General features: G+C 45.4%; 1 pseudogene; it reads right to left on the bottom strand.

Moving 5' to 3' along the window:
* Positions 1–5,449: 5,449 nt before the first annotated feature.
* LOC123936807 lies at positions 5,450–10,874 on the bottom strand (annotated as a pseudogene).
* Positions 10,875–11,562: the final 688 nt, after the last annotated feature.

Genomic DNA, 11,562 nt, shown 5'->3' with positions numbered 1-11,562 from the left:
TTTCCTCATTCTTGCATTTGCTTTCAGTACAGTGTGATGTATTACAGTTTATTCCTGCCCAGGTCTATGAGCACAAACATTTTTCAATAATAGTCACTGGTTTTAATTAAAATAACTCTCATAAAATAGACAAATGACGGAATAGATTTCCTGCAAGGAAACCATGGGTCGAAGTGAAAACAGTAACACAAATGCAAACAAACAATAAAAATGACAAAACAGACAATTTCACTCCTAAAACAAACTCTTGGCTATCCACATTAAGAGGTAAAAATAACATGAGCCAAATTAGATCTAACAAAAAAGCTGGGCAAAAATATTCAAAATTACCAAGTTTACAATTGGATTCACACCTGCTATCATTTACGAGGAGCATCTCCTCTTTTCTTTAAATTTTAAACAATTTTCTTCTATTTTTCAAAGGGTTTATTTATTTATTTGAGAGAGAGCGCAAGAGAGCACAAGCAGGGAGGGGGACAGAGGAAGAGGGAGAAGCAGACTCCCCACTTAGCAGGGAACCCAATGTGGTGCTGATCCCAGGACCCTGGGATCATGACCTGAGCTGAAGGCAGACACTTAACCGACTGAGCCACCCAGGTGCCCCAACAAAGAGCCCTTCCTTAAGGCATATTGTGTCCTAAAATATTAATGGGTGTAGTATAATACCATCATGATTAGCAGGACATTTAGAAGTGTTATTTATTTCACTGTATGTTCTTTTTGTGTCTTGAGGTATTGTAATGCTCATTACACTTCGGTAAGCACACTATTAGAAGTATGTACTGAAGACTTCTTACTGATTAGAGGGGCAAAACACTGCTTCGGACAGAGACTGACGTATCCACATGCCCACCCGACTTACGAAGAAGATGAAGGAGACTTACGAAGAATAGCAGGAGATGTGACCATGGAAGTCCACCTCGGACTCTGCATTTCAGCATTGTCAGATATTAGTTACTCTACTTTTCACGACCTCTGATATAATTACAGAAATTAAGAAAAGGATTGCGTTTGGAAACTCAATGTTTTCATTTCAATGGTCAGGTCCCTTTCCCCCCAACTTCGAGGAAAAACAAAACTAACTTTAATCATCTTCCAGTGAGTTGTTTTCTCCCTCACTTTCATCCGATTCAACATCTAAGTAAATCCACGTTGCTAACTGGTTAGTTTTTGGGGCCAAAGGGAATCTGTGAAGATTTTTCGGATTCAGAAAAGACTTTTGTTAGGGTCTTGAATATGTGCAACATTTATTTTTAGGTCTAGTTTGCAGATCCAAAGTTACTTTTGTTCAGGAACAACAACAAAAAGCTTCTTGGTTTGCCCATAGATTGATTATTTATGGGTATACTACTTAAAAGCATGCTTTATGTAGAAAATGGCCATATTTAATACTGTTATTTTTAAACTTTGCAACATATAAACAGAGACAGAAATGAAACTAGGTATAAATGTGGGCTAAACTGTGCACCCATAACAGAGGAGCCCCTAAATCTTAGTGAGTGGATGCCATAAACGTTTACCCTTTGCTCATACTACATGTCTAGGGCTGGTTGGCAGGTGGGGCTCTGCTGATTGAAATCTCTCAAGGACTGTGATAGGATAATCGTCCCCAAAGATATCCAGAGCCTGTGAATATGTCACCTCATGTGGCAAAGGGCTCTTTGCTGGTGTGATTAAGTGAGAGCTCCTGGGATGGGGCGAATGTCTTGGGTTACCCAGGTGGGCCCCATGTGATCACAAGGGCCCTCATAAGAGGCAGGCAAACAGGTCAGAAGCAATAGCAGGAGATGTGACCATGGAAGGAAGAGGGGGAGTGATGGGAGGGACAGGTGCAAGGCTGGGAGGGCAGGCAGCCACTAGACCCTAAAAAAGACAAGGAAATGGGGTTTTCCCCTGAAACCTCTAGAAGGAACCAGCAGTCGATACTTGACTTTAGCCCCGGTGAGACAGATTTTTGGACTCGGACCTCCAAACTGTAAGATGATAAATTTCTATTGTTTTGAGGGACTTCGCTTGTGGGAATTCTGTTATAGAAGCAATAGGAAACCAACACAGGAACCTAGGTCCTTCTCCACACGTTTCTCTCAAGGCCCCTAAGACAGAAAACGAAAAGGCTGCAACTTCTGTGGCTGCTCTTGAAGCTTCCGCCGGAAGTAGCGCCCATGGCTTCTGCTTACATTTCATTGGCCAGCACAAGTCACATGGCACCACGTGATTTCAGAGCGGCGGGGTGTGCTGGGCCGCCAGAGCGCCGACAAGTGGACAGCCAGAGCATCAGCGAAGAGTGGTAGGGGCTCATACGCGGGAGGAGCCGAGCTGGAAAGAAGAGGACTTAGAACAGCAATAGCGTGACTCCTGGCAGGAAAACTCAGGGGACTTAGGGGACACTCTCAGAATTTATTTTTATTTTTATTTTTTTTTTTTTTTTGAGATTGAGAGAGTGAGCACGCGCGTGCGTGAGTGGGCAGAGAGGCAGAGGGAGGAGCCTCTTAGGCGGGCTCCACGAGTAGGCGCTGGTGAATGAGCGGGGCAGCGGCTACCAAGACTTCATCTGAATCCGGAAGACGGGAAGATTCCACCTCTCGGGGGATCTGCGGAGCTAGAAGAGAGAGCCCACTCCTGAGAGGGGACTCTGATGATCAGCGTCGGGGGAGCTCAGACTGTTATAGACTGGCAAGGGTTCTCAGGTCACTTAGCTAGTTTCTGCCTGGATTTGGCCAGTGGGAGGCGCTGGGAGGAAATGGGTTGGGTGGGAGGGGCCCGGGTATCTCTCCCTCTCCTTTTCTCCTTCAGTGGAGACAGGTACTGTGTTTCTTCTTGTCAACTGCTTCCGTAGCATCAGCCTGTTTTCAAGTTCCAGGTCCCCCACGGGACCTTGAGCTCTGGCTCCAATGACTGCACCTCCTTCTTTTGTCCTCCCCAGCCTAGGGGTAGGAATAAACGTTGCACTTTTGCTCCTCTGCGAGCTACTTCATTGTTTTCTGTTTTTCAAGCCTCTTAACATCACCTCTATATCCAGTTCCCTACATTAAAATTCCAATTGCTTTCTGAGTTCCTGGTTGGAGCCTCGCTGAAACCCTAAGTAACCCAGAATTTGACGAGCACACTGCCCATAAAGACAACTCTGAGCAGAGTGATGTCCTTAAGGTTCTAAAAGCAGTAGGTGGGAAAAGACTCAAGTGACAATGACACAAACTGGCAGATTCAAGACAAGAGTGGATAGATACAGAGGATGGCCGGATAAAATGTAGGTATGTCTCAGGCAGCCTGTAGACTGGATAATTCTTTGTGGTCAGGGCTGCCTTGTGTATCTGTACTGTGTTTAGCAACATCTGGAACAGGCATATACTAAAAGATTATTCACTGTTTATGTGAAATTCAAAATTAAACTGGGTGTCCTGCATTTTTGTTTGCTTAACCTGTCAAACTTCCTAGAGAATAAGCTTATGTTGAGAACTGGCTTCAATGTTGGACCGTGCAGGAATAAACATGGGGGCACAGGTTCAGTTTTGGAAAAAATATTGGGCGCCAGAATCAGACCTTGATTGAGTCCCTTTATAAGCACGGTTTTTGTGACTGAGGCAGTTATGAAATATGGGGTGGTCCAATCAGAGGACTGTAGAATGAAAGCTCAGAAAAGTGCCTGTTTGTATGTGTTTGCATGATCGAATGTATGAATGAGTTACAGAAACTTACCTGAAATAATGGCCTAAGCCTAGCAGTTGCCAGAGAAATATTCTCAATTATTTGGGGGTTAGACAGATGTTAGATAGAGAGATCATGGCGGGGAACCTCGGGGGCTCAGTCAGCTAAGCGTCTGACTCTTGATTTCAGCTCACGTCATGATCTTAGGGTCGTGAGTTCGAACCCCATGTCTCTGTCTCCTTCTCCCTCTGCTCTACCCACCTCTCTCTCTTTAAAAAAAAAAAAAAAAAAAAGATATGTAGATGGTGAACTTGCATGTGGTTTTTTGAGGACAATGATGGAAGTAAAAAGTATCTTCCAAAGACCAAATGTCCAAACTTGGTGATTTCTCTAAACCAAGGTTTCTCAACTAGGGGGAGTTTTGTCCCTTGGGGCATACTTGGCAATGCCCAAACACATTTTTTGATTGTGACAAATGGAAGAAGGTGCTTCCGATAACCAGTGGGTAGAGGCCAGTGAACCCTCTTACAATGAACAGGACAGTTCCCAAAACAAAGAGGCATCTATCTGGTCCAAAAGGTCCATAGTGCCACTGTTGAGAAACTCCCATGGAAACCCGCATGGAAAGTAGGTAATCAGACGTTCTGTAAAGGCACATACGAAATGCGCTGTCCTAAAAGTGAAACCAGATAATAAGGCTGGAATTCCATGAGGACAGATTCCAAACTGAAGTAGAGTCATCTGGCATCAAGAGGCCCCTCATCCGTCAGCCCTTATCTGGGATTCAGCCACCTCCGCAGACAGACGATAAATCATCACTCTATGTGGCATCGCGTGCCACATAGCGTATCTTGCGTCTCCGTAAATATTTTAACTGAAATGAAGTGCCCTTGTTTCTTCAGGGTGATTTATTTCTGCAGGATTCGAGAGCTGGATGTGAGAGTGAACCTATGGCTCACATTCAAGGGGCTCACTGGGTGATGTTGTAAGCTAACCCAGGCCAAGGAGGTGCAAAAGACATGGTGGAAAACCAAGGGAATTTCAGTTCCTGGGAAAGGTAACCAAGTGCATTAATCAAAACTCTGTCAAGCCCAGGACACAGAAGCCACCCAAGTTTGTTTAAGAGCAGAAGAGGGTGTATTGGTTCACATGACTGAGCCGGTTTCTGGGTTAGTTCCTAGGGCTGGACAAGGAACTTACATGTACCAGTTCCTGTTCCCAGGACTGGGCACCACCAGAACTTTCTTTCTCCCTCACTCTATTTCTCATCTCTCATTTCCTTTTGCAGAGATGCTTGTTCCCCCAGGGGCCTGGTAGGGAAGATGGCTACAGGCAGCCGAGAAGTCACCGCCTCCCCACTAGGAAATTCCTTTTCCCGTTATCCATGTATCAGACTCAGAAAAAAAATCTCTGGCTCTGCTTGGGTCATTGCCCACTCCTGGATCACCCATTGTGTCTAGGCCAGATGTGTCATGAGCGCAATCCGGACATCAGGAGTGAGGTGACATTTTCAAACAAGAGAGTGGGAAATTAGGATCACTTTTCTGGGTCCACGTTACTCTGTTTTTCTAGGGCTCACATTTGTTGAATGCAACAGCGGCCCCCGTTGCTAGCAGGAGCTGGTCTTGTGACAGCTTTCCTCCCTGCCTGAGCAGGGCTACCCTGGAAACCCCAGGCTGGGCTGTCCGGCTAAGGAGCTGACCCTCTTCACGTGGGGCACCTGTCCTGCACTAATGAGCCCTTTGTAGTAAAGACTCACAGAAGCAGAATCCCATGGTGGGAGCTCACTGATACGTGGTGGGGGTCAATGGCACTTCTGGTTTTTTCGGTTTGGTTCCCAAGTTTTATTCAAGAACTCCTGCAAAAACATTCCAGGTAAACGAGTTTTGATCCTTTCTTCCTCCTCTTCTTCATCCTTGCTAATCTAGCAGTCACGGAACTGCTAACTCTCTTTCCTGTTACCAAGTGTGTGCAACCAAGCATGCAGACTGTTCTCCAAATCTTTCTTGGTGAGAAACTTCAAGCACTATTGGGAAGAAGTCACGTCAGAAGTTATGGTCATCTTGCTTTTGCTCCTTTCAACATACACAACCCCTCCACCAAGACCTCCGGCTTTTCCATTCACTTTGATTCTTTCCCCTCAAAAGTCTTCAAAGTTGGCGGCATCCATGATTTCGCCTTCTACAGGGTGAATGCCATCAAGGGTGAACTTCAGAACGTGGTTCTTTTCTTGCCCACCACAGGGTTATTCACGAGTGCCATTGTGATAGTGGAGGCAGAAAGATTAATCACCCTCAGGCGATGTGGGAAGGTAGTGGACAAACACACTCTCTCCGCAGGCCCCCGGTGGCTAATGGGCCCCCATAGTCATTGGGCGATGGGAGAGAAGAAGCCATCTGCGGAGTCCAGTAGACCGAGTTCCAACGCACTTCTACCACTTACTAGCTGTATAACCTGCTAGACTGCTCTAAGCCCCATCTTCCTCACCTATAAAATGGGCCAGCAACCCTACCTCTCAAGGATTCTATGAGATAATCTATGAGATCACCTACGTGTAACACCTTCATCCAGTAAATGCTCTAAAATGCTTCTTTCTGGGGTGCCTGGGTGGCTCAGTTGGTTAAGTGTCTGGTTTCGGCTCGGGTCATGATCCCAGAGTCCTGGGATCAAGCCCAGAATCAGGCTCCCTGGTCAGTGGGAAGCCTGCTCCACTCTCTTCCACTCCCCCTGCTTGAGTTCCCTCTTTCTTTGTGTCTCTGTCTCTGTCAAATAAATAAATAAAATCTTTGGGGCGCCTGGGTGGCTCTGTTGTTAAAGTCTGCCTTCAGCTCAGGTCGTGATCCTGGGGTCCTGGGATCAAGCCCCATGTTGGGCTCTCCCGCTCAGTGGGAAGCCTGTTTCTCCCTCTCTCACTCCCCCTGCTTGTGTTCCCTCTCTCTCTGTCTCTCTCTCTGTCAAATAAATAAATAAAATCATTAAAATAAATAATTAAATAAATAGATTTCTTTAAAAAATATAAAATGCTTCTTTCCTCTCTTTGTAGATTTTGGCTTGCTTTTAACAAAACCCTAAAGGTGCTGGATTTCTTTCAATTTGGGAATATATAGCTCCACTTGTAGGAACAATTTGGAATGTTGAGAAGAACCCCCAAGTAATACATTTGAAAATATCTAAATAAATTACACTTTAAAATGTAAGACACACATGATAGTTTGGTAAGTACACTAACTGGTCATAATTCAATCTTCATGTTCCCGGACAGAATGACTTTAGACCTGAAAGGATACTAAAAATAAATATTGGAAAATATTCCCTTCACTTCACCCCACCCTTCCAATGTCCAAATTCTCTTTTCACTCTGAAGTTTCAAAATATCTCTACATTTCTCTTCTCCAGTGGGTGAACTACCACTAGTGTGCAAATGACTTACCAAATACTAACTCATAGGACTGTCTGTACACCCTCCAAGTTCCTAAGAATAAAGAACACGGAGCCTTTTTAGAACAGTGCTATTTGAATAAATATTCTGGGGAAAGTACTTTGAGAACTGACTGTATTTCTAAAGATTTCTTAGTAATGATAATTCATCCCAGCCTGAGCAAGAATGGAAATTTGTACTTCAAAATCAATGGATATTGTATCCTAGCAACCTGGAGTTTAAAACTTTTTATTAGTCTTCCCCTGCGCTTGGCATATCCAAAGGGAGAAACCCAAACATCGTTAAATGGAGAGTTTACGCATCAGGCGTGGGCTATAAGAGATCTTCATTTTCTGTTGCAGCTGAGAGTATCTTTGGAGAGTTGGTTGGCATACACAAGATGAAATATACACTTAAATTATGACTTGACAAGTTTTATTTACCCAAGGAAGGTCTTAAATCTTGTTGATTTTTTTTTTTTGCTGTTTCAATTAGCTTACTTCCAAAGCGAGTATGCTATACTTATGCAACTATGTTGAATGTATGAAATTTATTTCTCCTTTTATCTATCAGCCTGCTTCAAAAGAAGGAAGTGTACAAAGAATGCATGCAATTAGCTTAATCATTTATTTAACTGGGTAAGAAGCAATAAAGGAAATTCATTTATGGGGATCATCTGGGATTCTTTATTGCCTTACTTTCTACTGGGGTTGGTTTCTCTTCCTAAGGAAAGAGAACCTTTCTTCCCAAACCAAAACTGTCACCAAGGTGAAATGAGATCACACAGAGTCAATGTTGGCATAAAGCAAGTTTTCTGTGACTCTTGATCTCAGGGTTGTGAGTTCAAGACCCCGATTACTTAAAATTAAAAAAAAAAAAAAAAGAACTGCTGATCATGAGCAATTTCTGAGGGTTTATTGTTTTTTTTGTTTGTTTGTTTTTTGACTCCCAAGTATTGAATAAATTCCATATCAACGATAAAGAGAAATTTGGAGTTGGTAAGGAACCAACAGAATATTTATTCCAAGTTCATCTTTTGCAGCTGAAGCTGAAGGCCAGAGAGGCTAAGTGACTTACGAAGGACACCCCAGTCAGTTGCTGTGGGTGGCATGGTTGTCCCTGGACCCTGCCCCACACCAGGGCTGGCTTCAAGCATTAAGTCCTCCTTGGTTTTATGTGGTAGAATCATTTACTCTGGGATCAGACCTTCCTCCTTTTGCTGCTCATACACAGATGGCTCCATCCTAAATATGTCACCCTGATCCTGTATTTTGTACAAAAATAGCTTCCCAGTTTTAATGGCTGGCTATTTCTCACTTTTATTACCTGATAAAATTACCCCTTGCCCAGTCTTCTGTGTGGCTCGTGTGATTCATGGCTGTTATTAGCCGAAAGCCCGAATGCATTTTGGAAGGAGTATTATAAGCAAGGTCATTGATCAGGTACTGTGCAATCTCATTTGATTATTTTAATGTCTTGGGAGCACGAGAGATTTAGGTAGCTAGCTTTTGAAAGGGTTGCTTCTTTTTATAGGCGAGTTGGCTTTTGGGAGTGGAAAGTTGTCCCATTTTTCAAATACAGGAAGAGAATTTTTAAACACCCACCCACCTATTTAGGAATGATCCTAGGCGAGCTCTGGATAAAAAACCATCATGTAGGATTTAGAGTGATGTTTTTGAAGTTTAATCCCCAAACTGAATGAGTATCTCAAGATGAGGTATGAGCAATGTGGCTCTCTTGTTCAATGATCTGAACTGATCTGTCCTACTTGTAACTCAAACTATTATTACCGGGAATCAGTCCCTTGCAGGCTGCCCCTGAGTGATTTCTTTCTTTCTTTTTTTTTTTTTTTAAAGATTTTATTTTCATTTATTTGACAGAGAGAGAGGTCACAAGTAGGCAGAGAGAGAAGGGGAAGCAGGCTCCCTGCTGAGCAGAGAGCCCGATGTGGGGCTCCATCCCATGACCCTGAGATTATGACCTGAGCCGAAGGCAGAGGCTTAACCCACTGAGCCACCCAGGCACCCCCATCCCCCTGAGTGATTTCTAAGCCATCCCCGGGCTGCACTTCAACTGTCTTCTCACCTGCTCCTCTTGCCGTGACCTTGTGTGTGGCTGACCCTCACGGAGTCTTTTCTGTTGGCCAAGGTGGTCTTCTCCTGCGAAGATACTGTGGTATTTTCACCAGTGAGTCAGTAAGGCAGGCACTGCTCACACTCCCATATCTTCACTCCCTCAGCCTCTGTTTTAAGGGCAGTTTCCTGAAGATTTGATGATAACGAAAGGGATGTAGAACAAGACAGAGAAAGACCAGAAGGACTCAGTTTCCTTAATAATACTCCAGCTCCCTGCCTGATCCGTGCCTCCCTTCCCTGGGCTGGGGCAGCGCACTCTGTACTGAAGGTTCTAAATTCCTTAGGGTTTGTGCCAACAGTCTCCCATCCCTAGAGAGAAAGGGGAGTTTCTTCCTCACTTCTGTCTTTCTTTGGCCTCCGTGCTACAGACAATTATTCTATTGCATGGATGATTAAGAGTTCGAAATGCTCATTTCTTACTGGGGCAACTGTATGGGAGAAAATGGTTGCCCCCATGGCCTCGCTATGATATCGCTATTATAAGATAATCATATCTTGGCCCGATGTTGGTACATTTCCCCAAAGCAAGGTTATTCAAACACAGAAACACGTGCGTGAGCTATCAAAAACCCAATCCTGGTTGAGTAGTTCCAAGCTCAGTCCGGATAATTCCATCTCTGTTCATCAAGGGGTTGTAAATCGGTAGGGTTAGAGGGCTAGCCTGCCCTGAAGTTGTCTTGTGACGCGAAGAAGCATTTCTCAACATAGCACTTTCCAGGGTGTAGACATAAAGGTGCCTTCACCATGAAAGCCTCACTCCGGGATTACTCCACTGCCTGGCTGATATCCGAGTGTCCTCTCCTCCCTGCCCTCCCCCACCCCCCTTGCATGTTCCTCTCGAAAGCTGAAGGCCTGGATGGACAAGTGAGGCCAGTGGGGAGCTCCCTGGGGGTCAGGCTCCTGGAACACAGAAGTGGCAGAAAAGGGCAGTGAGTGGATTTGATGGGGCAAATGGAGAGTAATCAGCCCAGTGCCTGAGAGGAGAGTGTTTAGGGAGATTCTGATCCCCATTGGGAACTCTAGAATATTATCACTCCATCAAGACCTTGGATTTTTCTTTTCTTTCTTTCTTTTTCTTTTATTTTAAGATTTTATTTATTTGACAGACAGATCACAAGTAGGCAGAGAGAGAGGGGGAACCAGGCTCCCTGCTGAGAAAAGAGCCCAATTCAGGGCTCGATTCCAGGACCTTGAGATCATGACCTGAGCCGAAGGCAGAGGCTTTAACCCACTGAGCCACCCAGGCGCCCAAAGATTCTTCTTGAAGATAGGATTTCATAACTGTAACTGGCTTTGTGTGTGTGTGTGTGCATATCTCTGTGTGATTTGCGTGTGTATGTCTGTGTGTGTATGTGTGAGTCTGTCTGTATGTGTACATGTCTCTGGAGGTATTGTATGTCTTTCTGTGTATGGCTGTGTGTGTGTGTTTCCCTGAAAGCAGGGGCGTGGGCTGCGACAGAAAAGAGAGGCACTTCTGAGACGGAGGGCCCAGAACTCACACACTGTGGTGCTTCTCAGCCCCGGAGGCGTGGATACCCAAAGCTGGCCTTCCCTGGGCAACTTGGGGCTGACTGGCACCTGGGAGAGGGATCTTGGGGGCCTGAATGGCTGTGATTTGGGTTATGCAAGGACAGTTTTGGTGTGGTATGCAGGACCATCCTGCTTAGGGGAACCATTAGGCCAGCACTGGCCTGAATATTTGAGGGGCTCATGCAGTAGTATAAATGAAAGCCTGTATACCGTATCTCTAACTATTCGCAAAGCATAAATCCAGCCACGTTACTGCTTCGCCCTCATGCCCAGGTCACAGCACTCCGCAGGGATCGTCCTCACAAGCTGGAGGCTGAAGGAGCCACGCCGTCCCCCCTGCCTGCAAGTGGGAGCCCAGCTCCCCTGGCAGCCGAGGCTCTGGGCTCAGACTCTCGCGGGTGAATTCACCTGCCTGCACCAGGGCCAGCTACTGGCCTGGACCACGAGTCCTGGGGAGGTCCAGCTCTCAGGGCCTCCACCATGCCAGCAGGAGGGTTTCATTGTCAAAGGCTTTGGGAAATGGTACACCCAATTTCTGTACCCACTCCTCTGGAGAGTCACGATTTATATTACAGTGTAGAGTCATGCTTGTGACAGATGATAGGATAAGAAAATCTGCTCGACGTTGTTTAACTCAGCATTTCCCAGGTGGAGCACTTTTTTGGGGAAACTACAGTTTCTTTTTCTTCTTCTCCCTCCTCCCCCTCCTCCCCCTCCTCCCCCTCCTCCCCCTTCTCCCCCTTCTCCCCCTCCCCCTTCCTCTCTTCTTTCTTCTCCTCCTTCTGCTCCTTTGCCCTTCCCTCTCCTCCTCCTCCTCCTTCTTCTTCTTCCCCC

The sequence above is a fragment of the Meles meles genome, chromosome 2 (genome assembly GCF_922984935.1).
Source record: "Meles meles chromosome 2, mMelMel3.1 paternal haplotype, whole genome shotgun sequence".
In the NCBI taxonomy this organism is placed as follows: Eukaryota; Metazoa; Chordata; class Mammalia; order Carnivora; family Mustelidae; genus Meles; species Meles meles.
Note: the sequence above shows the minus strand (reverse complement) of the source record. Positions and strands in the feature narration are given on the sequence as shown.